We start from the raw sequence: 27,395 nt of genomic DNA, 5'->3' as shown, positions 1-27,395 counted from the left end.
AATCGCCCGCCTCCCCTCCCCTAGAAATGGCCCTGGTCCCTCCCTTTTATAATTTGAAAGGGGGGACAAGGGTGATACATGCGCTAGCTACACGGCGTCGTGCGAGTGGAGGCGGCATGTCCGAGCCCTGTAGCCTGTTCCTGTGGCGGCGTGGCCGACGGAGCGGTCCATCCTTGAAGTACTAGGGCGATGCGCCGGTCACGTCCAATCTTGTGCGTCATGGGAGCTCCAGTGTTATCTCGAAGCGGGCACGGTAGTCGGCGTGTTGGTCACTGCGTGCTAATAACGCGAGAGGCCGAGGCTTAATTGGTGCCGAGGCCGAGCCATCGTGGGAGGCTCGGTAGACGTGAATCCCGTGGTTGCCGAGACCCTACAGTAGATTGTCGAGGCTCGGAAGGAGCTGTTGGCCTCATACACTGATTCCGAGGCTATGGTGACCCGGACCTAACTCCCCATGCCGTGTTGTCTCTAGGGCAGGGGTTAGGTGGCACAGCGTAGTGCAGGCGCTTGATCGTGGGCACAGCACCAGTGCATAGCGGTCGGTAACCACTACCCCGTCTGCTCTTGATGGTATGGCGTTGATGTGACCTCCCGTCCCGTCAGCCACTCCACGGTGTTGAGCCGTCGTCCGGCTGAGATTGCGGGAGTGGTTGATGCATTAATGGGACGCGACGCATTGTCAGGAAGACTGGTCGAGGCGGGAGCGATGGGTTATTGCTGAGCCGGCCTCGAGCGATACGGAGAATCGCTCTCGTTCGAGGCTGTACGCATGGGGCCTCGGGCGAGACCGAGAATGGGTTCCTCGTTGAGGCCTCCCGTGAGAGGCCTTGCGCGAGGCGGAGATTTGTTAGGCCATCAAGACCTCCCATGCGAGGCCAGAGGCGAGGCGGAGAGCCGATGGATTCGGACGGGGCCGGTGGTTAACCAACGGCTTACCTTCTGGCTTTGTTTTTTATGGGGTTGAAATGGTTCTTTCGATATACGCTCGGGGTACCCCGTTTTATGGTACCCGACAGACAATATCTAAAAAGGCGGATGAAGTCACAACGCATCATTTTTATGTTGAGCACGCTGGCCAGGTTGATGTTAACTAGTCACCGTATGACTGCCGTGTCCATCGTCATAGCGCTGACGGAGAAATATGATTGCTTGCATGATCGACATTCATCTACGCCTTCGCAAAATGCTTGGCATCGAGCCTAGCTATTCTGACTCGTTCCAATTCGTTTGTGAAAGAAGTTGAGCCTGCCATGCAGAATCAATGGTCGCGCCCGAGTCCATCAAGAAACTGCGCATCCTTCTCATGCCCTTCTTCGCCACCAGTCACATCGGCCCATTCACCGATTGTCAGCAGCCCACTGGGGATGCCGATCTGCTACTCCGAGATCACGAATACAGGAAGAACAAGGAGGAACAGAGATATCTCCACGATGAGTTCTTCAGACGAAAAGTAACGAGTACGAGTACAGAGTTTGTTTCCTCATTGCCTTCCTCTCCATTCCTCCCCTTTCTATACTAGTATATTACCCGTGGCAACATTACGGAACACATTAAATAACTTTTCCATATATGCACAAATTCGGACTACGAAAGGAAAATATATGAGATCAACTTTTGCAGATTCAAGTAGACCACGTCAAGTGTATCATCATCTCTTTAGAAACGGTATCAACAAACATGCCCATCAATAATCCATTGTCTAGGAATAAGCATAAAATGAATCCGCAAAGGCCAAAGAGAAAGGGTATCAACAAACATGGCTGCTAATATTTTGAAACACATCGATCAATACAACTGTTCTCACCCATATTGAGCTCAGTTTCTTTATACCTGGAATAAAATGAATCCACAGAAAAAAAAATCATAGTCCAATCTCATAGAGGATAAATCCTTCTTGACTATCAATTAACATGGCATGAGTGTGGCAGAACCTCCTAAGTTATAGGGCCCACATGCACCTGTCACTGTCCGACGACCTTTGACATTTATGCATATGTTTCCATTAACTTAAAAAGACTATCGGGTGTCCTCGGGGAACCCCGAATCATCCACGATTTCCGAGCAGGATCACGTTACAGAGTCATTGCAGTATTGCAACATTTATTCAAACATCAATACCAGAGTAAAAACAGTGGAAGTCTTACAATAACATAATTTACAAAACAGTAGTTTCAAACCTTGCAACTAGGTTCGATGTTTATTACAAAATGGAATAGTGGAGTGGCATTATAATATAATACAAAACACACAATGAAACTGCCCTGCCCAAGGGCCACACATTTACTTCTCATCGTCATCACAAGGTACAACTATCATGCAGCATGATCCAAAACAGATCTGCTCATGAGGCTCACCTACAACAAGGGTCAACGAACCCTAAGTACAAAAGTACTCAACAAGACTTAACCAAAATAAAACTGATAGAACTCAGAAATGCCGGTTCATGGGATTCAAGGTATGGCTTTAACAATAATCAAAGTTCTTTTGCGTAAAAGCTCGTTAACAAAATTCTTTATATAGAAAACTTCATAAAATCATATACAAAGCTAACACGATCCATGTTGAGATCATGAAACTTCATATCCAACACCTTCACAAGCCTTATTCGAGTTCTAGTTAATAGTACTACGAAGATGAACAGAGAAGTGAGTCCCTGTAACCGAGGAGCAATGATGATTCGAACCGATTAAAACCTAGCTGGGGATTCCAGACCACACGACATATGCAGGTCCCCAACCTACATATATCAACCTACTCTCAGATCCTCTAAGGCAAGAATGGGTCCACGCCACCCGAGAATACAGTACTCCACCAATCTAGCCCATTGCCACGTGGGTACACGCTATTCCCGCCATCTCTCCACTCTCAGTGCGCGAGTAGCCATTCTCGTAATAGAATCGCTAAGTTTAGGCTTACCAGAGTATGTGGTTAGTACTACAAAGTCTCACCACACACAGTTCAACAACGGATGTGCCTTAATCGACATATGCGGAAAGAACCTGCTCACAAGACTTCCATGTCTTGTGGCTCACACACACCGAGTCCGCCTGGTCTAGATTTATTACTTCACATGCTTATATTTCATGATAACATAAGTAACCAAAGATCCATTTAAAACTCGTAGATGACAGGTAATCACCCGACTAAGCATGACTAAGCATAACTAGTCATTTACGAATAAAACAGGTAATCAAGGTAGATATAGAAAAACAAGGCTGGTAATGCACCAATTAGGTTTCCACTTGACTTCTAATCACTTAATGCAGTAAAAAGAAGCAAAAGCGAAATCAATTTGTAAAATACAAGGTAGGGTTGTATGCATCCGGGGCTTGCCTTCGTTGACGGAAAAGTCTGGCTCCTGCGATGTTTCACAAGTATTTGATCCGACCTCAACAGACGGATTAACTTCCTCAACAACTTGATTAATTACCACGTGTTCACCTTCGTTCACTACACGTAGTAACAATGCCATGTTTAACATGATGCGGAATACGAAACATGAAGCTCGATGATGGATGCAAAAATTAAGAATTTGAATACAACTTTCCTTCGCGGTACAATGGTAAGTCAAACTAATCAAATCTTTTTCGCAACACCCAAATCAATTGCCAAGGATCATTATCAACTAATCACCCAAGGACATCACTCAATCAAAAATTCAAACAAAACCTAATTCATTAAAGGTTACAATTTGCTTTTATGAATTAATTATTTAATTCAAAATTATGAAATAAATCAACTTATTCTAATTGAGCTCAAAATTTTAGTAAATGTTCATTACATGATAACTAAGTGGCAAAACAAATTTCACAATTTTTGGATAAATAAATAAGCCTAGAAAAATCATGGAAACCCATTTATTAATAAATTGAGCAATTTTTATCACATTCAACAATTACTGAAAAACATTATTTCATATTTTTCTTAAATAATATACATCACAGAGAAGTCACACAAAAATTTTCATAATTTTTGGAGCTATAAATAAATCTACACAAAAATAACAAATTACATCACTATTCATTCAAATCTGAAAATAGAAAAATCCATTTGAACGCTAAGTCACTGACAACGGGTCCCACCTGTCATCCCTAACCTCGCGCATTTGACCACGACGGTGACGGCGCTGACCGGCGTAAACTCGTCGACGGTGAGTCCAACGGCGACGGCCAAAGTACCAAAATGATCACCAAGACTAGGCGCATCGATTGACGTCCCTATCAGCACTGATTACGGCCCTATACTAGCTCGTCGTCGGCCATGGCGGATGCGGTGGCACGACAGTGCTACGCCGGCGACGTGAGACCAGTAAAGCTTAAACAGAAGGCCTAGGAAGCATCAGCAGCTCACCCCAAACGCGACTGAGTAGAGTACAAGGCCGGAGGAGCAACGGAGAGGTGGGTCGACGTTCCGAGCAAGCACGGCGGAGCAGATCGTCGTCGGTGGCGATGTTCCGGGAGCTGTGGTGGTCAAAATGAGAAATCAATGGGTCATGAAGGACTACAGCATCGTGGCGAAGTTGAAACAAGACTCAGCAGGGGCAGAGGATCACCGTAACACGCTGGCCACGGTGAAGCGCTCGCGGCGGGGACGCTGCCGGCCGCGAGGAAGAAGAGCGCGCACCGTGAGTTTCCGGTGAAGACAAGCCACAAGGACTGGTTTGCTAGACGCGCAAGGAACTAGCGGAGCTAGGACATGCTTTGCTGCGATGGCGCGGGCGTTGGTTCGACGGCAAAAACTCAACGGAGTTATGGCAACGGCGTCGGAAAAACAGAGGAAGGGAAATGGCGAAGAGCAGCGACGGCTTAGGCCTTAAGGAGCGGCCAGAAGCGCAAGGAAGCCACGCAGGAGCCTTTCCCACGCCAGCGCGAAGCCGAGGACGTCCACGCGCGTGTCTGGAAGCGAACCGAAGGTCGCCGGCGGTGTAGCTACGGCGGTGAACACTGTTCACAGTATTTACAAGTTTGCCATTCGCCAAAATTCACAAATTACTCTCAAATTTTCATAACAACTCAAAAATCTCCAAAAACAAAAGTTGTTCAAAATCAAAAGTTCTACAACTTTGCTTTTATAACCAACCCTAATTCAGTCTAGATTTTGAAATGAACTTTTGAATTCAAATGGGGAAATTTAATGAATTACGCCTTTTTAAATTACTCCAAATTTTACTAAACAACTTGAAAAACTCCAAAAACAAACTTTGCTTAACTTGTTAAGCTCTACACTTTTGCTTTTGGACTCAACCCCAAAATATGCATAGATTTTGAAATGGATTTTCAGGGTAGGATTTAAATGCTGAAAATCGGGGTTTTCACGAAAAATTCAAAATCAAACAAACTTTGAACTTGAGTCAAACAATACAATTCAACACATACCACATGAATATAAACTTGTTTTAGTGTATGCATCCCAAAGTTTTCACCAATTGCCAAATGCTTTGCAATGCGTATGATGACATGTCAGGTTTTAGTATTTAAACACCCGAGGTGTTACAATGAGAAGTTCCAAACTTAAGATGTAATGTATTGCAACTTAGTTCAATTATTCGGTGATTATCCATATATAACATCATAGAACATTAAGTGTTACATTGTTTCGGCTCCGACGGCTCCGGCTTCCATCGACACCGGCACTGTTCATGAAGCCGGTTTTCTCTCTCCTATACTGTAGCGACACTGTTCATTGAAGCTGTTTTTCTCTCTCCTACTTTTTCGTCTCACTGTTCACTGGGCACTGTTCACTAAGCCGGCGGAGCTCGTTTTTGCAGCTCCTGCGGCTCCAGCTACAGTGCATGAACAGTGCCGGAGCCGGAGCACGCAAGAGCGGTGCCAAACTGGCCCTAAGCTGATCATATATGTACCTCTTCTCAATGCACTTGTCGAAACAGGTCTGTGTAAACCTGTATAAAGCATAAAGACACTGTGAGAACAAGCATAAATAAATCAAACAGAGCCCTAAATGAACTCAAAAGTATTATGATTGCTTAAAATTTCAAAGTTGCATCACATATCAAATATGTGTAGCATCTCTAGGAAAAAAACTACAGTAATCCATGGCTAAATTGCTTCATGATCAGTGGCCCCTCTAATTCATTAATGGGCCCTTTAGGATGGTGTTGAAGTCCACTGTAGATATGCATTGGGTCATGAAATGGCCCTGCTCAGACTGTAGAATGTCAGGCAAATGGTTTGCAGAACATATCTTTTTTTTTCCTGCCAAACATATATTATATTGTATACTGAACTGATGGTGCTATACCTGACAAGAAAGGTGAGAAGAGAAAGCTCACCATTCTCGAGCTTCATGCAAATAATGAAATAAGCAGCTCCTCTAATATGCATATAGCCAGAGAGCCAGCGAGCCAGCGAAAGGCATATGAAGAGAGTAAACTGGCTCAACGACCTTTTGATGTGCAAGCCAAATGAAGAGAGTAAAAACCAGTTTTCACAAAACGCGTACTGATTCTAATATGAATTACATCTCATCTTTTGAGGCTTCAACACAAGTGAACATTGGAATTAAAATACAAAGAAAATGATCTTAATTGTATTGGAATTAAAATACAGCAGCAACATAACAACTGAAGTCTGTGCAAAACAGATCATCTATGTTGTACAAAAGCAACAGCAAGTACCTCATATTGCAAAAACAAAGATTCACACTCACTGGATAGTTCCTAGCAAAGTACAATAGATTCCCCAACACAACAAAGGATCATCCATCTCTAATCTCTAGGTTTAACTAAAGGTTACTATTGAGAAAACAGGTAACAAGTAGCAGCCAAAACAGAGGAGAAACTGTAATACCTAAAATCTATAGATGGGTCTTTCCCTTGCGATTTTTTTTAATTTTAACCATTTTTTTAATATAATTTTAAATTTAACACTGTCGGTTTTTTTAAACTAACACTTTTGGCTACGCCTATTGCCCTGGCGTGGCCAAATGCCTGTGCCGTGCCATGCATGGTGGCGCGGCACAGGGCTGACGTGGCGTGGGGCGGCCGGGAGGCCGCTGACGTGGCGGGTCTTGCCGCGCCACCGACCATGGCGCGGCAGTGCCACGCCCTGTTGCGTGGCGCGGCTGGACCAAACATACCGCACGAGCAGCCACACCACCTGGCCGCTGCGCCTGCCGCTGGCCCGGGCTACCTGGATGGTAGAATCGAAACGCGTTGCGCCCGTATTTTGTTGAGTTTTTTTCACGGTCGAAACACGTCCAAGTGGCTAGCGAACGATCTCGCTGGCAGTGCTGTCGCGACTCAACGAAACGAATAAGAAGCAAGTTGACAAGCTGCCACATAACATATTCATTGTTTTCACATAAGTTTGACATAACATAACCAAATAACCCCACAAGTTTCGGATGTCAATATTTGTTTGACCTAAACAAACTAAGACCCAGGAGTGTAAGGATCCCTCGGACGCCTCTGTCTCTTCGGATTTGTTGGCAACACATTAGAAGTGTAGCCAACGTCGGTATGGTCGCGTCGACGGTGTGTATGGCTCGTACCCTGTAGGTATATGATACGCACGATTACTTATAATTCTTTATGGTCGTTAGTTCATGGAGCCTACGTATTCAAACAAACTATCTTTGTTAGTACCTGTGAGACTCCTTGGGTGCCAAACGGGGCACCACCTAGCTGAGATATGCCGATCTTGTCCTGCGGCCATTCGTCCCACTGGTCGTGCTGTCCGTGGAAGCCCGGGGGTTCATCGTCGTCGTCGTCGTCCTCCTCCTCATCCTCGGTTGCAGGGTCCTTCCCAGCGCTATGATGTGGTGGTGTACGCACCGCGGAAGTGGCACCCTACGTCATCGGCTGAGAAGAGTCGGCTGGTGTCCTCAAAGAGGCTGAAGATGTGCCACCCGACCGCGCGGGGAGTGGCGGTTCCTCATAAGGAGTGTCCATGTAGCTCAACTTCTTAGCTAGCTTCCTGCAGCTCTTCTTCACCTTCTGCATAAATAGACGTTAAAGTTAGTTCATTAGCCAAACGCATATACAATAAAGACATATTTTTTAAACGGACAAGTTTATGTTTACCTCCACAAAAGCCGCGAGAACGCCTGGCCCCTGCCCTCTAGACTCGTGAAGCCGGAACGCTGCTTCGTTGGACAGTCTTGATAATTGTGTCGCCTGGGTACAAAAACGCAGTTGGACAGTTTTAGTACACATACTTAATACCAAAAGGATAATAAATTGTACCATTCAAGTATCTTACCATGTATCTTTGAAGCAGGGCTCTCTGTAGCTGTGTGTCCTCCCTAGTGGTAACGTCGTACACATCTTCGATGACATCTTCCTCCGAGTCCTCATCAATCGCCATGTCAGTGTATGAAGGCTTGATATGTGTCCTCGTAGACCTGTGAAGCCACTGCAGGTACTCATCGAAGGTGTGCTGGTCGTGTGGAGGACCCGCAAGGACCGCATGTGGTACCCTGGTCTGCCACAAATGGATGTATGAGCTGTGTGTCACGCACTAATCCTTGGTCTTGTACCTCTTCCTGCGGTCAAACCTGTAACAAAACAATATTAGTTGTACCAAACACACCTCTGAATTATAGCATTGTTATTAATCGATAACGCACCCGTGCAATGCTTGATTGGTGGAGTAAAGCGGTGGTGGGCAGCCTGTCATTCTTCCAAACTGTCTGCAGACCCGGATGGGCAAGTGAATCTCGACCACATGGAAGAAAATAAGAGGGACATCGCAGCGATACTCGTGTGACTCGTTCCTAGTGGCCGGACTCAGATAGTCCTGGAGCTCCGGAGAATCCCAAGGACACCAAAACACCTAAAATTTCGTAATTGTGTTAGGTTGTGATATAGTGTACATCGAAGAAGACACTACTACGATAGTATAGAGAGCGTAACCTGGTGTTGTGTCAGGACGTCGAGACCATCCGTATACTCCCTGTACTTGCGCCACGCATTCCCTCTAACTAACTGTGCTTCCGTCCAGATATATAGAGCTGTAGGGAGTGTATCATGCCTGTTCCATTGCTGCATTGAACACAATAATGAATTAGAAACAAATAATCTCATCATATCTAACTGCCTGGAAGAATATAATGAACCGAAGTACTTACCGGTAAACCATAATTAAGGGGCCTTCCAACAAGCAATCGTTCCCAACACCAAACCTAGAGTAGGTAGGAGCAACCCCCAAGGTTTGTGAAAGCATCTAGGCCCCTAGTTGGATTTCGGTGATTAATGATGATACAAGATTACTATGACTAACGTGTGTTTTGCAGAGGCAATTAAGTTAGGTCATGGTAATGGAGATCGATTGGGCAATCGAGGTGGTCATGCCCCTACGATGGAAATCATTTTGGTTTTCAAAGGATGGACGACAAGGTTAAGGATGACTAGTTCTAAGTATCAATTGGTGTTGGAGAGACACTTAGAGAAGTTTAGGACTTTGTTTTTCCTTTGGCCGTACTATTAAGGGGGGTATGGATGGGTAGCTTGACCTAGGTGAGTCTAGTGAGTTAGGTGTGGTGCACACTTGTTAAAACTAGCACTAGATAGCTCCTACGAATGCCTAAGATCCTTTGGAGCAAACTTCATTCACATATGATCGAGAGTTGGAAGTGAATGGAGGGTCAAATGCTGACCGGACATTGGCTCCGGTGCGACCGGACGCTGGCCGCAGGGTCCGGTCAGTTCATTTGATCAAGCAGTTTGCGTTCGGTGCAACCGGACGCTGGAGTGGTCAAGTGACCGGACGCTGAGAGGCAGTGTCTGGTCGACTCCAGTAAGGTTCCAGAGAAGGGAATCTGCGACCGAACGTGTCTGGTCAGTGCTGATCGGACCCTAGGGGTTCAGCGTCCGGTCGAGTACAGTAAGCATCCAGTAAGGGTTTAATGCGACCGGACGCGTCCGGTCAGTGGTGATCGGACCCTGCCAGCGTCTGGTCAACACTTTATCACTGGCGTGTGGGTTGAACTGACCGGAGCATCCGGTCAACATGACCGGAGCGTCTGGTCACCCCGCAGAAGCTCATAACGGTTCATTTTTCAGGCTGCCTTATAAATAGAGGCTCCACTCGTGTGTAGAGTTACTTTTGCTCATTCCAATAGCTAAGAAACACGTTTGTGAGTGCCAAGAAGAGCAAGGTCCTAGTGAGGTGATTGAGATTTGAGAATCCAAGAGAGTAGCCTCATTAGTGAATCAAGAGTAGCAAAGTGTGCATCCATATTCTCATTAGGCTTCGCGTGGTCAAGTGAGAGTTCATGCTTGTTACTCTTGGTGATCGCCATCACCTGGATGGCTTGGTGGTGATTGGGAGCTTGGTGATCACCTGGCGGAGCTTATGGGTGACCCTACTCAAGTTGTGAGCGGCTTTGGGTGATTCGCCGCGATGGAGTATCGAAGAATCAACCCGTAGAGAGCACTTGATCCTTGCGTGGATCAAGGGGGAGCTACACCCTTGCGTGGGTGCTCCAACAAGGACTAGTGGGGAGTGGCGACTCTCCGATACCTCAGCAAAATATCGCCACGTTCCTCTCTCTCTATTTACCTTGAGCATTTACTTTGAGCAATTCAATACTTGTTCTTATATTCATAGAATTGCCTTGCTAGAGTAAGTTTGGAACATAGGTTGTAAGTCCATTGTGCGTTAGATTAATAGAAATACTTTTCTAGGCACAAGGGGTTAATTGGGCTAACCGTATGATTTGATTATTGCAAGAAAATTTAGAATTAGCCCAATTCACCCCCCCCCCCCCTCTTAGGCATCTTGATCCTTTCAATTGGTATCAGAGCCTCGTGCTCACGTTTTTAGGCTTAATCGCTTAGAGCAAGATGTCTCACGGGGATGGACATCCTGCTATCTTTGAGGGAGATGACTTTCCATATTGGAAAATCCACATGGAGGCGTACTTGGAAGCTCTAAACATTGGTATTCTTAGAGCCACCTCACAAGGCTTCCCAAAACCTCGGGATGCTACTAACTTACAAGGCGATGAGGTTAATTATAAAAAATAGAATGCAAAGGCTCGAAACACCATCTTTAGAGGCCTTTGCAAAGATGTGTTCAACTGCATAAGGAACCACAAAGACGCCCATGCACTATGGTCGGATGTTTGTGCGCTCCATGAGGGAACCAAGAGTGAGCGTGAGGAACGCTATCATCTTGTAATTAAAAGGCTAAATACATTTGAGATGCTTCCCAAAGAAAGTGCTAATGAGATGTATTCACGTTTAAATATTCTTGTAGAGGAAGTTAATGGGCTTGGACTTACTTAAATGTCATCATCCGATATTGTGAGAAAGATCTTGAGTGTCCTCCCCATTGACAAATATGGGCATATTGTGACCATGCTACATCAAGGTGATCTTTCCACCGCTACACCGACACAAATTTTGGGAAAGATCAATGCTCATGAGATGTACATGCACATCATGCCACAAGATGGCTCATCCTCTACAAAGAAGAAAGAGAAGGACTTAGCCTTCAAAGCTAGCCAAGATAAGGGCAAAGCAAGACTCGAGTATGAGAGCTCAAGTGATGAAGAAGATGATGATGAAAGTCTTGCTCTCATGGTGAAGAAGACCGCCAAGATGCTAAAGAAGCTCAACAAGAGTGGCATCAAGTTCGATGGCAAGAAGAAGTTCTTCACAAGCTCAAGAAGAAAGCCAATCTCTGAGATGGATTGCTACAATTGTGGCAAACTTGGCCATCTCGCTCATCAATGCACAAAGCCCAAGAAAGACAAGTTCAAGAACAAGAATAAGGGCAAGAAAGATGACTCAAGCAATGAAGATGAAGATGAGAAGAAGAAGAACAAGCCATACAAGAAGAGAGATGGCAAAAAGAGAGACTTCCATAAGAAGAAGAGTGGAAAGGCCTACATCGTCGGTGATTAGCTCACAGACATTGATTCATCTAGTGGATCATCCAATGATGATAGTGATAATGAGAAGGCGGCCGCCATTGCTATTGATCTTTCATCTTTACCGCCACCATCGCTATCATCCTCTACACACCTATGCCTTATGGCCAAGGGTGAATGCAAGGTATCAAATGATGGTGATAGTAGTGATGATGAACACGCTAGTGATGATGATAGTGATAGCGATAGCGATGATGATGATTCACCTTCATATGATGATCTTGTCAAAATACTAAGAAAATACACTAAGATTATTAGAAAGAGTAGAGCTAAAAATGAAAACCTTGATGCTAAAAATGATTCACTCTTAGCAAAATGTGATACATTGGAAAAGACTAATGATGAGCTTAAAGAAACAAATGATGCTATATCATCCAAACTCAAGGAGCTCAAATCTTCTAAGAAAGAGCTTAAAGATAAACATGATAAACTTGAGTGGGTGCACAATGAGCTCATCACTAGCCACAACAAGCTAAAAGATGAATATACAACTCTAAAGATCAATTATGATATTCTTGTTATTGCTCAAGAATTTTTACCAAATGAGCCACATGATGCTACTAACCATGTTGTTAAGATTGATATAGCTACATCATGTGATGATTTAATTGATGTGAGCATTGAGCAAGGAACTAGTGGCAAAGGCAAGAAAGTGGTTGAGTGCAATGACTATGATGAATATGTCAAGCTCAAGAATGCAAATGAAAAGCTCATGAAAGATCTTGAAGAGATGAAAAGCCACAACACCATTAGGCTAGAAATTCTTGATCATGATGAAGAGTTGATCCTTGAGAATGAGAAGCTCAAAGAAGAGAACAAGAAGCTTAAGGAAGAGAAGAACAATGATGTTCTCAAGGGAGAGAACAAGAAGCTCAAGATGGAGAAAGAACATCTCAAGATTGAGTTGAGCAAGTTTGCTAGAGGCAAGCACCTCCAAAGTGAGCTACTTATGAACACCATCATGAAGATGGATAGAAGTGGCATTAGATATGTGGCAAGTGTAGAGAAGAAGAAGGCTCAAGTTCAACAACAACAATCAAAGCCAAAGCCAAAGCCAAAGAGATGTTTTGAGTGTGGACAAGAAGGCCACTTTGCTCATGAGTGCCAAACTTCACCGCCACAACCCTTGCCCAAGCATGCTAGACCCTTTGCTTTCAATGCTCACTACATGCTTAGAAAGGATTCTAGTGGAAAGATGAAAGTTATATTCTTAGGACCCCCTAACAAGAATAGGCCTAAGAAGATTTGGGTGGCTAAGTCACTTGTTGAGAAGGTAAAGGGCGCTCAATAAGTTTGGGTTCCTAAAGCTTGAATCTCTTATATGTAGGTGAACTACAAGACCGGTGGAAGTCATTGGGTTATTGATAGTGGTTGCACTCAACATATGACCGGTGATCCTTGTATGTTCACCTCACTAGATGAAGAGGTAGATGGACAAGCGAAAATAACATTTGGAGATAATTCAAAGGGCAAGGTTAAAGGATTGGGCAAAGTGGCAATATTAAATGATCATTCCATCTCCAATGTGCTATATGTTGCTTCATTGAGCTTCAACTTGCTATCCGTTGGACAATTGTGTGATCTTGGCTTCCAATGCTTGTTCACCAAGAAGGAGGTTGTTGTATCCAAGGTAGATGATAATCAAGTGATATTCAATGGATTTAGATACAACAACTTATATCTAGTGGACTTCACCTCCGAAAATACAAATTTGAAGACTTGCATATTCACCAAAACAATACTTGGGTGGTTATGGCATAGAAGACTTGCTCATGTTGGGATGAGCTCACTCAAGAAGCTTATGAAGAATGATTTGGTGAGAGGGTTGAAGGATGTGAGGTTTGAAAAGGACAAGCTTTGTAGTGCATGTCAAGCCGGTAATTAAGTTGCAAATACTCATCCAACCAAAGCTTTTATGTCAACCACAAGAGTGCTAGAACTCCTTCACATGGATTTATTTAGACCAACAACATACAAGAGTTTGGGAGGAAATCTTTATTGTCTTGTGATTGTTGATGACTATTCAAGGTATACATGGGTATTCTTCCTTTATGACAAATCTGAAGTTGCATCTTGCTTCAAGAAGTTTGCCAAGAGAGCTCAAAATGAATTTGAAGTGAAGCTCAAAAAGATAAGAAGTGACAATGGAAAAGAATTTGACAACACAAACATTGAAGCTTATTGTGATAAAGTTGGGATCAAGCATGAAGTCTCCACAACTTATACTCCTTAACAAAATGGTGTAGTTGAGAGGAAGAACCGAACTTTGATCACTCTTGCAAGGACAATGCTAGATGAGTACAACACCCCCAAAGCTCTATGGGCAGAAGCAATCAACACCGCATGCTATGCATCAAACCGCCTATTCCTTCAAAAGTTCCTTGGCAAGACACCTTATGAGTTGCTCAATGGGAAGAAGTCGTACGTCTCCTTCTTTAGGGTGTTTGGTTGCAAATGCTATATCTACAAGAAGCGACAACACCTAGGGAAGTTCGAAAGATGTTGTGATATTGGTTTTCTTGTTGGTTACTCATCAAAGTCCAAAGCATATATAGTATTTAATCATGCCACCGGCTTGGTTGAAGAAACATATGATGTGGAATTTGATGAATCTAACGGCTCCCAAGGAGCACATGAGAATCTTGATGATGTAGGTGATGAACCATTGAGGGAGGCTATAAAGAATATTCTAGTGGGAGACATCAAGCCAAAAGATGATGTACAAGTCATTGATCAACCTTCTTCATCAAGTGTGCCACAAGATGATGAAAAAGATGGGAGAGTAGAAAATGAAGATACTCATATCTCCCATGAGCAAATGGTGGTACAAGCACAAGATGTTGATGCTCCACAACCTCCACCTCAAATGGTCAATAGAAGAAATACACCTCTCCTACAAGATCATCCACAAGATCTCATCATAGGGAGTCCATCAAAGGGTGTAATGACTCGATCTAAAAAACTTACTTCATTTATTGCTCATCACTCTTTTATCTCTTGCTATGAGCCTACCAAGGTAGAAGAAGCTCTTAAAGATCCAGATTGGATCAATGCCATGCATGAAGAGTTGAACAACTTTACTCGCAATGAAGTTTGGACTCTTGAAAAGCGACCAAAAGGTGCAAGAGTCATTGGAACAAAGTGGGTGTTCCACAACAAGCAAGATGATCAAGGTGTTGTTGTGAGGAACAAGGCAAGACTAGTTGCAAAGGGGTTCTCCCAAGTTGAAGGTTTAGATTTTGGAGAGACCTTTGCACCGGTTACAAGATTAGAAGCCATCCATATCCTACTTGCATATGCATCACATCATGAAATGAAACTATATCAAATGGATGTGAAAAGTGCATTTTAAATGACTTTATTAATGAACTAGTCTATGTTGATCAACCTCCCGGGTTTAAAGACCCTAGATATCCTAATCATGTTTATAGGTTGTCCAAGGCACTATATGGGCTTAAGCAAGCCCCAAGAGCTTGGTATGAGCGCCTTTGGGACTTCCTCATTGAGAAGGGCTTCACCATTGGGAAGGTCGACACCACACTATTCACCAAGAAGCTTGATGGTCATATCTTCATTTGTCAAGTATATGTTGATGATATCATCTTTGGATCATCAAATGAAGACTCATGCAAAGAATTTGGTGAATTGATGTCAAAGGAGTTCGAGATGTCCATGATTGGTGAGCTTACATTCTTTTTTGGTTTTCAAGTCAAGCAAATGAAAGAAGGCATCTTCATCTCTCAAGAGAAATACACAAAAGATCTTCTCAAGAGATTCAAGATGGATGAATGTAAGCCAATCAAGACACCAATGCCTACCAATGAACATCTCGACCTAGATGAGGGAGGTAACTCGATTGATCAAACTCTCTACCGTTCTATGATTGATAGCTTGTTATATTTAACCGCATCTAGGCCCGACATCATGTTTTGTGTGTGTATGTGTGCTAGATTTCAAGCTAGTCCTAAGGAAACACATTTAATTGCCGTAAAAAGAATCCTTAGGTATCTTAAGCACACACCAAGCATTGGCCTTTGGTATCCCAAAGGAGCTATATTTGAATTAATTGGCTATTCCGATTCGGATTACGCCGGATGCAAAGTTGATAGAAAAAACACATCCGGAGGGTGCCATTTGCTTGGTAGATCACTTGTGTCTTGGTCCTCCAAGAAACAAAATAGTGTGGCTCTGTCCACCACCGAAGCGGAATACATTGCCGTGGGTGCTTGTTGTGCACAAATACTTTATATGAAACAAACTTTGCTAGACTATGGTGTAGTTCTAGAAAAGGTACCTCTTTTGTGTGATAATAAAAGTACGGTAAAACTTGCAAACAATCCGGTTCAACACTATTGCACCAAGCACATAGATATCCGCCATCACTTTCTAAGAGGTCATGTTGCTAAAAATGATATATCACTAGAAGGTGTAAGAACTGAAGATCAATTAGTGGATATCTTCACTAAACCGCTAGATGAGTCTACATTTTGTAGATTGCGGAATGAGCTCAATGTGCTTGATTTTAGTAACTTCACTAAAATTGAGCTTGTGTTGTCCCTTGCATTCATTGTAATATACAACATGTTTAATTTTTGGAAATGCATATAGGGCTTGTCTAACATGGTTAAGATAACCGCCGAAAAACGTATGAAGAAGCTTAACCTTGGATCAAACTTGACAAGAAAACTAGATTTACTTACAAAGTACTGCATATGCATGGATGTTGTTTTGTCATTTTGTTTCATTTGCCCTCTTATTGCCTATTTTCTTAAAAAGAATTATAGCCTAAGGCAAAATATTTTGAAAAATATGAGGGTTTGAGAGATGTCACTCACATCAGTCCCAATTGGTGTTTATTTAGATCTTATTCAAGTTGGGACTTGATTGGGAACAGGCAGCGCGGAGGAACATTGAAGATTTGCTGGAAAAGAGTGACCGGGCGCTGCATCGAACTCTGCAGTCCAGCGTCCGGTCAGTTCACAGGAGGTGAATAGAAGCTGAAGGAGTGACCGGATGCTGTGTTTGTGCGTCCTGTCAGGAAGGGATCCAGCGTCCGGTCGATCTACATGGTGTTGAAGGCAATTGATCGGACCCTGCCTGCGTCCGGTCATGGACCACCGGAAGCGTCCGGTCACGATTCCAGAAAAATTGGACCTCTCTGGAATCGATCGGACGTTGGGTGGTAGCATCCGGTTGCTACCACCAGAGCGTTCGGTCAGTAGATCTCGTGCGGCTTTAGGACTCTTTATCCGTTTCCTTTCTTGTCGCATCGGGGGATCTATTTAATCGCGTAGCCGTACCGGTTCCTTGACCTATTCCGCCATCGACACCATAGCAGCTCCCAGCCAGTGCGCCTGCAGCCGTCGTATCTAGTCGTGCCAGCTCACCGCACCAGCTCATCGCCGAGCCCCGCCGCCGCTGTCTCCTGTCACCAGCGTGCCTGCTGCCGCCAGCCTGTGCATCCACGCTGTCTCCAGCCGCCCACGCGCGCCACCGTCTGCTCCGGAGCACCGAGCGCCACCAAGCCCTCCATCGCCGTCCACTTCTTGTGCGCCTGTCGTGCTCCCTTGCCGCCGAGTCACTACAAAGCTCTCACAGCATCGGTAAGGCCACGCCCTAGCAATCCAAATTTCCATCTTGCCGCGACTTTACAATTCGTCATAGCATTGACTTCAATTGCATCTAGGACTGTCAATTCATCGATTCATCATGAACCCTAACCCTAGCCGGTTCCGAAGGTCCCCCGCATGACATCTCTTCTTTTTCTTCGGATCGTCAGTTCATCAGGTAGCAAGCCAGTTGCTTCTATTTTGTACCTACATTGCTTGCTCTTATAGGGTTTCACATCTATTAGATATATCGTATTTACTTGTATATCCATCTATTCCATCATGCAGCAAGTCGGTGCCGTTGAGGTGATAGGTGCAGTTGTCAGTTAACTCGGAGCCAAGCTCGCGAGTACGGATCGAGGCCAAGCCTCGAAAGTGTTAGTGGACAGTTGATCTTGTCATCGGCAGTTTTTCTCTTATCAGATCAGATGGCTCGCACCAAGAACGTTGGTGGTGATCCAGGGGATGATGATTGGAGGCCCCCGCCTCGCCTGCCCGTAGGAACCAAAGGCAAGGCGATGAAGTAGGTTACATCTAAGAAGCGCAAGTACCCCGACGTAGAGATAGTGAGAGCAGCAGCAGTCGCTGAGGCTACAGAGCGTGTCAAGAGAGGAGGTGCTCGCAGTGGTGTGGTCATTGTAGATCAGTAGCTTACACCAGCACAGAGGGCCGTAGTTGAGAAGGCTGAGCGTCTTCATGGTGGTCCACCTGGGACTATCATGATGGTAGGATGTCGTCTGGCTATTGAGGAGCCTCAGCCTTAGGGGGAGTCCTAGCAGGAGCCACAGCAGCAGCCCCCACCAACAGAGCCTCAGCCAGCTCAGAAGACTCAGGAGGGCCAGCAGGCCGAGGAGACCGAGCAGGCACCCCAGCTACGCTGCTCTAGTCGTACCAGTGTTATAGTTCCACTGAGGCTAGCTACACAGCATAGGGGTTCACGCCCACCGCCTAGACCATAGGTTCCGCCTCTAGTGGTACATCTTGACTTGAGGGCCGCCATGGCCAAGCAGATTCGGCAGCTAAGGTTTGTAGAGTTTGAGGTATGGTTTCCTCCAAGGAGGGATGAGAGAGCAGCAGAGGGTTTCTACACGCCACTGCAGAAGGATTTCTACAATGCTTATCTCAATAATGGGGCAGTGTTCAGATCTCAGAGAGTCTATAGTATTGAGGCTATTGTGGCAGTAGTCGGAGAGCATATCCGCCCCTACTTATCATATTTGCTGGGGCTGATAGATCTGATTGGCCGGATAGGATTGTATGTACCATCTTGGGTTCAGCAGTTCTATGCTTCGCTCTACGTTGACCCGCATCATAACTTCATACACTTTGCATTCAGCGGGAGAGACTATAGGGTGATGAGTTTTAGGGCCAGGGAGATACTGAGGCAACAGGAGCAGCCTGTCAGGTTACATGAGGTGTGTTATGGATAGCAGGAGCCTCCTAGGCGTCCTCATGGAGGTATGGTGCCCCCTATAGATCTTGTACGCCATTGCTTCAAGGAGCCCTTTGGTGAGGGGTCAAGGAGGAACCCCAGTGACCTTACTCCTACAGCTCGTGTGCTAGAGGCTATCATCAGGAGGACACTTCTTCCTAGCTTGGGATACAGAGAGGGTCTGACTCGCCTATAGCTCTGGCTCCTCAATGCCCAGGTGTAGCAGACTATGTTCGACATTTGGGACCTCCTTCTATCAGAGATGGAGGATACTATAGCTGATGGCTTCAAGGGTCGCAGGCAGCTTCCATATGCACATTGGATCACATTCTTGATGCTCAAGTCTGTGCAGGTTAGGACCCCAGAGATGGTTGCCGAGTACAGAGGTGCCACCACAGAGTTTCCAGCTTATAACATGGCATAGAGGATCAGGCACAGCACACCACAAGCACCCACTCAGCCTAGCCATCATCTAGATGTTTCGGAGTCAGCAGCTCAGCAGGATGAGATTATCAGAGGCATAGCCGCTACTGAGGAGGAGGAGCTTGAGGCACAGCAGGAGGTGATAGAGTCTAGTGACAGCTCGGATGACGACTATCTGTCGATTCCTCATATGCCTCCATGCAGACATGATGCAGAGGCTGGTAGTTCCAGCTCAGCTCCACCTACACTGCGGACGAACCCTGCCTTGATTGCCATTCTTGAGCGGATACAGCAGGATCAGTCACGATAGGCTCAGGAGACCGCTGCCAACTTGGCTCAGTTTTAGGCTCATTAGGACGAGTTCCAGCGGCAGCAGCAACTCCTTCAGCAGCAGTAGTAGATGCATCAGCAGCAGTTACTCATGCAGCAGTAGCTTATGGGATTTATGCAGCATGTAGTAACAGCATTTGGGGCTCCACAGCCACAGTCTTTGCCCTAGCTTGCTCAGCCTGCCACCACCACCACGACTCTAGTAGTATACCCAGTGGGCTTCAGAGTCAGGGACAGCCTCCAGCTCCGTTTGCTTCACCCATAGTTCAGGTGTCCTAGTGGTTGTCCTCACCAGTGGTAGCCCCGCAGTTCACACCATATCATACGGGCTTCTCACCGGATCAGTCTTCCTCGCTATTTATGCCTGACACGTCAGTCTCTAGGAGTCTTGGAGCATCCTTCAGTGAGTTGACCGGCATACCTACACCGCCTCATATGCATACCGCTGGTCCCTCTACAGCAGCTCCAGTCATCATGACTACTCAGAGGCTTCTATTTTCTATCGCATCTTCAGATCCTACGACAGATATTCTAGCAGCTTCACAGGCAGCACATGCCCTAGCTCAGACCCAGACCGCTTTAGCGATGCTTCCAACCATAGAGGGTCAGTCAGTACAGAGCTCTAGGTTAGATGATGATGGCATCCAGTTTCATCTTGCCCCTCGTACCTCAGTGCCCGGCTCATTCGCTGCAGCCCCACCGACAGACCCTTAGGTTTTGGTGTTTGACGCCAAAGGGGGAGAGGGTTCGAGTATGTAGACTCAGGGGGAGCGATGTTTAGGGGGGAGCCTAGTTAGGTACTAGTCTATTATATACATTTGGAGTCTTATTTGTGTGATACACTATTACGTTTATGCATTCGTGTGTTTACTTTCATGCATACTATTATATCTATGTGATAGTGTATCTACGTGATTGTGATTTATGACATGTGTGCTCTCTACTTCGAATTCCTTTATATGTCATATCACTTGTGTTATGCTCATTTACTTTTGCTTCCGCGTTTATACTCCGATGCAAATGAGCTTTATTACTTATACTCTTGCTCAATTCATATTCTTTGAGTACATCGTGTTGGCTTTGGTCATATAAGCTTGCCTAACTCTTTTATTCTTATTGACAAAAGCTTATATGAACCAAGCCCGTCAAAAACCTCACTCTTTCACATACTTGAGGTGGTATTGTCATCAATCACCAAAAAGTGGGAGATTGAAAGCATCTAGGCCCCTAGTTGGATTTCGGTGATTAATGACAATACAAGATTACTATAACTAACGTGTGTTTTGCAGAGGCAATTAAGTTAGGTCATGGTAATGGAGATCGATTGGGCAATCGAGGTGGTCATGCCCCTACGATGGAAATTATTTCGGTTTTCAAAGGATGGACGACAAGGTTAAGGATGACTAGTTCTAAGTGTCGATTGGTGTTGGAGAGACACTTAGAGAAGTTTAGGACTTTGTTTTTCCTTTGGCCGTACTATTAAGGGGGTATGGATGGGTAGCTTGACCTAGGTGAGTCTAGTAAGTTAGGTGTGGTGCACACTTATTAAAACTAGCACTAGGTAGCTCCTACGAATGCCTAAGATCCTTTGGAGCAAACTTCATTCACAAATGATTGAGAGTTGAAAGTGAATGGAGGGTCAAATGCTGACCGGACGCTGGCTCCGGTGCGACCGAACGCTGGCCACAGGGTCTGGTCAGTTCATTTGATCAAGCAGTTTGCGTTCGGTGCAACCGGACACTGGAGTGGTCAAGTGACCGGATGTAGAGAGGCAGTGTCCGGTCGATCCAGTAAGGTTTCAGAGAAGGGAATCTGCGACCGGACACGTCCGGTCAGTGCTGATCGGACCCTGGGGGTTCAGCGTCCGGTCGAGTACAGTAAGCATCCAGTAAGGGTTTAATGTGACTGAATGCGTCCGGTCAGCGTCCGATCAACACTTTATCACTGGTTTGTAGGTTGAACTGACCGGAGCGTCCGGTCAACATGACTGGAGCATCCGATCACCCCGCAGAAGCTCATAACGGTCCGTTTTTTAGGCTGCCTTATAAATAGAAGCTCCACTCGTGTGTGGAGTTACTTTTGCTCATTCCAACAGCTGAGAAACACGTTTATGAGTGCCAAGAAGAGCAAGGTCCTAGTGAGGTGATTGAGATTTGAGAATCCAAGAGAGTAGCCTCATTAGTGAATCAAGAGTAGCAAAGTGTCATCCATCTTCTCATTAGGCTTCACGTGGTCAAGTGAGAGTTCGTGCTTGTTACTCTTGGTGATCGCCATCACCTAGATGGCTTGTTGGTGATTGGGAGCTTGGTGATCACCCGACGGAGCTTGTGGGTGACCCAACTCAAGTTCTGAGCGGCTTTGAGTGATTCACCGTGACGGAGTGTCGAAGAATCAACCCGTAGAGAGCACTTGATCCTTGCGCAGATTAAGGGAGAGCTACACCCTTGCGCGGGTGCTCCAACGAGGACTAGTGGGGAGTGGCGACTCTCTGATACCTCAGCAAAACATCGCCGTGTTCCTCTCTCTCTATTTACCTTGAGCATTTACTTTGAGCATTTACTTTGAGCAATTCAATACTTGTTCTTACATTCATAGAATTACCTTGCTAGAGTAAGTTTGGAACATAGGTTACAAGTACGTTGTGCGTTAGATTAATAGAAACACTTTTCTAGGCACAATGGGTTAATTGGGCTAACCGTAGGATTTGATTATTGCAAGAAAATTTAGAATTAGCCCAATTCACCCTCCCCCCTCTTGGGCATCTTGATCCTTTCAGTTCGCATGTCCTAAGGTGCGACGACAGGCAACGCATAGCTGTCGATACATCCATGCCAAGACTACGCTGCCCCAGCTGTACCCCGCTATGTTCTCCCATGGCTGGCGAAGTATGTTAAGGAAGATCCAGCTGATGGTGTTGCCCGAGGCGTCTGGGAAGAGGAAAGCACCAAGAAAGTGCCAGAGCCACACTCGAGCGAACATGTCGATCTGTGCCTCCTTAGCTTGTGGGTCCAAGTACTCAAAGCGCTCTGTGATCCAGGACAACGAAACACCAGAACTTTTCCTGTAATTGATCAAAGAAAATGAGACCCGATGCCAGCTGTAAAGCAATGCAAGTATTAAATAGGCTTGAATTACTCACTTATTTTTCTTAGAAGTATTGTCGTCCGGTGGAAGAAAACCAGTAAACTGAGCCACTAGCTCCCCCCAGTGATCGTTGTCAACTATCCCTGTCACTGGAAGTCCCCCCAACCGAAGACCTAAAATAGCCTTCACGTCCTGCAACGTGAAGGTCATCTCGCCACAAGATAGGTGGAACGTGTGGGTCTCAGGCCTCCACCTGTTATAAGAATAGAACGACTATTAGTTGTCTCCAATTTGTTATAAGAAAGTTTACGTACAAAGAATGCACTCGCACCTGTTTACAGCTGCAGTAAGTAGTGCGGGATCAAGGGGCAGAAGACCGTGGTTGACAACACGGACAATCTCGAGGAAGCTGGCACGCCGTATGTACGGCGTATAACGCTCGTCCCACTGATACCCCCTAGTGTGAGTGCGGGGTCTCAAAGGAGGCAAGGACACATCTGCGTCGTTGTCACTCAAGATGTGTGCTCGGTGCTGGTCGTCGTACTCCACCTCCAGAATAGGGTACAACGGGTGCTGCGTGGGAGGAGCTATCCTGTTACAAATTGATAAACAAAGCGTTAGAGTATTCAAATTAACAAAATTCAAGTTAACATTACTAAGTTCACAAATAAATTCACTAACCTAACTAGCCTAAATCTCTAAACCCAAAATCCTAACTATACTAGATAATAAATACATAATCAATCCATATAAAACTTTGGTTCTAAAATTATAAGTAATCTCTCCGTCTCAAAATAAGTACACATCTTGCTTCTCGAGTAGTCAAATATATTTAAGTTTGATCAAAACTAAAAAAACGGTATCAATATTTCTATCTCCTAATAAGTTTATTACAAAAGAATACTCCATGATTAATGTAATAGTACATATTATGTATCATAAATATTAGTACGCTATTATATAAATTTGGTCAAAGACACTAATAGTATATACAAAAAATACTAACTATACTACATAATAATAAAAAAAATATGAAATCGAGAGGGAGGTACCTTAGGAGCAGGCGGCCTTGACGCGCCGGCGTTCGTGGCGCGGCCGGCTAGGGCGCTGTGCGGCGGGAGTGGCCGGGCGCGGCGTGGGCGAGCGACCGAGGCCGGGCCGTGCGGGCGTGGGCGGGGCGAGGCGAGGCCGGGCGGGCGCGTGCGCGGCGTGGACGGGCGGGCGCGGGCACGGGCGGCCGCAGGCAGGGCGCTGGCGGCGGCTGACAGCAGCGGTGGCGGCGTTCGGGCGTCGGGCGGGCGGGCAGGGCAGGGGTGCGTGTGGGCGGACGGGCTCGCGCGCGGTATATATCTGGTCCTGCCACGCCACAGATCAGGGCATAGCACTGCCGCGCCATGGTCGGTGGCGCGGCAAGACCCGCCACGTCAGCGCCCCCCCTCCGGCCGCCGCACGCCACGTCAGCCCTGTGCCGCGCCACCATGCATGGCGTGGCACAGGCATTTGGCCGCGTCAGGGCAATAGGTGCGGCCAAAAGTGTTAGTTTAAAAAAACTCGATAGTGTTAGATTTAAAATTATATTAGAAAAAGGGTTAAAATTAAAAAAATCTCCCTTGCCAACCCATCTCCTTCCATTGTTCTGATATTAGTCCCTGAAGCTCTGTGCTGAATGCGGGTTCCACGAGTTCGCCGCCGGCCTTCTGTTCTCATCAACCGCCCTCGCCGCCATCGTACCCGACACCGACCTGCACACAACACATGGCAGCGGCTTAGGATTTCAATTCAAGAAACGCCCCCGATCCCCGTGGAGAGAGGGCAGTGATTCGTTAAGCGCACCCAGAGGAGGAAGAGGAGACGGATCGGCCGGCATGTTGATCGAGTCGAGACGCGACGGCGGTACCTTCCGGACGCAGGAGCCCTAGGACGACGCGGAAGGAGCGCCCCCAGCCATGGAGCCCTGCTCAACCCTAGCCCGGTGGCTGGAGCCCGGTGGCCTGGCGCCCAGCACCCTGGCGGGCTGTCCTCTCCTGCAATGCCGCCACGGAGCCGTGGCAGCAGGCTGCGCCGGCAGGCCACGCGCTGCCCCTGCACCCGCCCGCCGCGGCGAGAAGGAATGCCAACGTCGCCTGGGACGATGGGTGGTGGATCGTCTTCCGGGTGGGCGTCTCCCCGGACACGCTCCGGCCCACGGGGCCCGAGCGCCATGTCACCACACCGGAGCTGCACTCCTTTTACCCCCGCCGCCATCACGTTGCCGATCTGGAAGAGAGAGGAGGGTGATGGGGAGAAGAGGGATCGGTACCGTGAGGGGAGGGGAGAGATTACAGGCTTCGATCGGTCCTTCTCGTGCGTTTCTTCTGTGGGAGGTCCGCGGGAAGACGATGGAGGGCGAACACACTTAACGTTAGTCGTCAGATTTGGATGAGAAATGAGAGAGAATAGTTAAAACAATTTGGTGCATCTGTTTTGATGGTGTTATATTTTTAGGTGTATTTATTGGTATAGATGTAGTATAGATCATAACTGTGGGGTAAGCATTTGTTACGTAGTTATAGATTTATTTTAACTGGTGTATTATAAGGGGTAGAGACAGATAGATAGATCTCACTCACTGGCTCAGCGGCACTGACGTTACAAGCCCATTGTGGGCCGGATATCCGAACACTCCTCGCTTGGGCCCTCTTGCTCTTCCCGGGGCGAGCAGTGTCTTCAGCTTGATCTCCTGGAGTGGACGCTGGGTAAGGCTGGATAATGAGCCGGCTCGGCTCGTTTCGGCTCGGCTCTTTCTGGCTCGTTAAGATAACGAGCTAGCCCGGCTCGGCTTGTTATCCTAGCGAGCCAGAAAGCCAGCTCGACTCGGCTCGTTAAAAGCTCGAGCTGACTCGTTAAGCTCGCGAGCCAGGTATAAAAAATACACAAAATATAATATTTACATTTATCTAAAGTTTGAAAATAATAATAATACAAAAAAATGAATCTAACAACCTTAAATCGAATAAAAAAATTAATATACGTTAATATATATATATACAAGTATAATAAAATACTATAGTATTCAAGCATTTAACTATCTTAAATGATATTTTTTTTCTAAAAGCTTGGCTCGTTTAGCTCGCGAGCGGCTCGCGAAAATCTTGGCTCGGCTCGGCTCATTATCTTAACGAGCCAACCGAGCTGAGTCGAGCCAGCCATGAGCTGAGCGAGCTAACGAGCTTCGAGTTTTTCGTCCAGCCTTAACGCTGGGTGAGGGGCAGTGACACCGACCTCACCGTCCGCCTCGCCACATCCAGCCTGGACGCCGTCGAGCTCACTCTCGCTGTCACCCCGGCGAACGTCCACGTGGTTCGCTCGGCCCTCGGGCAGCACGGCGCCGAGGCGAGCGGCGCGGTCAAGATCGCCACCTACCGGTTCCCGCTCGTGGGCGGCCTCGCCCCGGGCGTGGAGAACCTCTCCGCCGCCGGAGACGACGGGTGCGCATTGATGCCGTCGCCGTGGACGAGGCCCTAACGCTACCGGCGCAGGAGGCGCTCATCAGGGAACAGTACCCTGACGCCGTCATCACCGACGTCCACTTCGTCACCTGGAACAACGCCGTGGCCGCCGAACTCGGCGTGCCGTGCGTTACGTTCAACGTCGTTGGCATCTTCTCGACGCTCGTCATGTACCACCTCGGCAATGACGCCGCCGTCGTCAGAGATGGTCAGGTAGTTACCGTCCCTGGGTTGCCGGGGCCGGACATACGGATCCCCGTATCCGAGTTGCCGGAGTTCCTGAGATGCCGACAGGAGCACGATGGGATCAGGCAGTGCCATGTGGCGATGGGCAGGTGTTTCGGCGTCGCCCTCAACTCGTTCGTGGATCTGGAGCAGCCATACTGCGACATGTGCGTGCGCAATGGATTCCTCAAGCGCGCCTACTTCATCGGGCCCCTCTCGCTGCCGTTACCACCCGCCGGAGCAAGCGGCGGCGATTCACCATGCGTCGCGTGGCTCGGCACCATGCCGAGGTTTTCAGTGGTGTACGTATGCTTCGGCACCTTCGCTGCCATCTCGGAGGAGCAGCTCCGGGAGCTGGCGCTTGGGCTAGAAGCCTCGGGGAAGCCGTTCCTGTGGGTGGTGAGGGCCGACAGCTGGACGCCGCCGGAGGGCTGGGAGGAGAGCGTCGGGGAGAGGGGGATGCTGGTCAGAGGGTGGGCGCCGCAGACGGCGATACTGGCCCATCCAGCGGTCGGCGCGTTCCTGACGCACTGCGGCTCCAGCTCACTGCTGGAAGCGGCGGCGGCCGGCGTGCCGATGCTGACGTGGCCGCTGGTGTTCGACCAGTTCATCGAGGAGAGGCTGGTGACGGAGATCCTGAAGATCGGGGATAGGGTGTGGAGCGGGCCGCGGAGCACGAGATACGAGGAGCAGACGGTCGGGCTAGCAGAGGCGGTGGCAACGTTCTTGGAGCCGGGCGGCACCGGCGAGGCGGCTAGGAGCAGGGCAGGGGTGCTCGCCGCGAAGGCACGCTCGGCTGTGTCGGAGGGCGGCTCGTCATTCTGTGATCTGCGCCGTCTCGTCGACGACCTGATCGAAGCAAGAACCGCTGCCGGGACCGGGAAGACGGCCTCGCCGGCGCACGCCTAA

The 27,395-nt window shown here is 47.1% G+C and overlaps 1 pseudogene; it reads left to right on the top strand.

The window, feature by feature from the left end:
* Positions 1-1,261: 1,261 nt before the first annotated feature.
* On the top strand, positions 1,262-27,395 carry LOC136515949 (scopoletin glucosyltransferase-like; annotated as a pseudogene).

The sequence above is a fragment of the Miscanthus floridulus genome, chromosome 17 (assembly GCF_019320115.1).
Source record: "Miscanthus floridulus cultivar M001 chromosome 17, ASM1932011v1, whole genome shotgun sequence".
Classification (NCBI taxonomy): Eukaryota; Viridiplantae; Streptophyta; class Magnoliopsida; order Poales; family Poaceae; genus Miscanthus; species Miscanthus floridulus.
The sequence above is the reverse complement of the archived record's forward strand: the minus strand, read 5'-3'. Positions and strand labels throughout refer to the sequence as shown.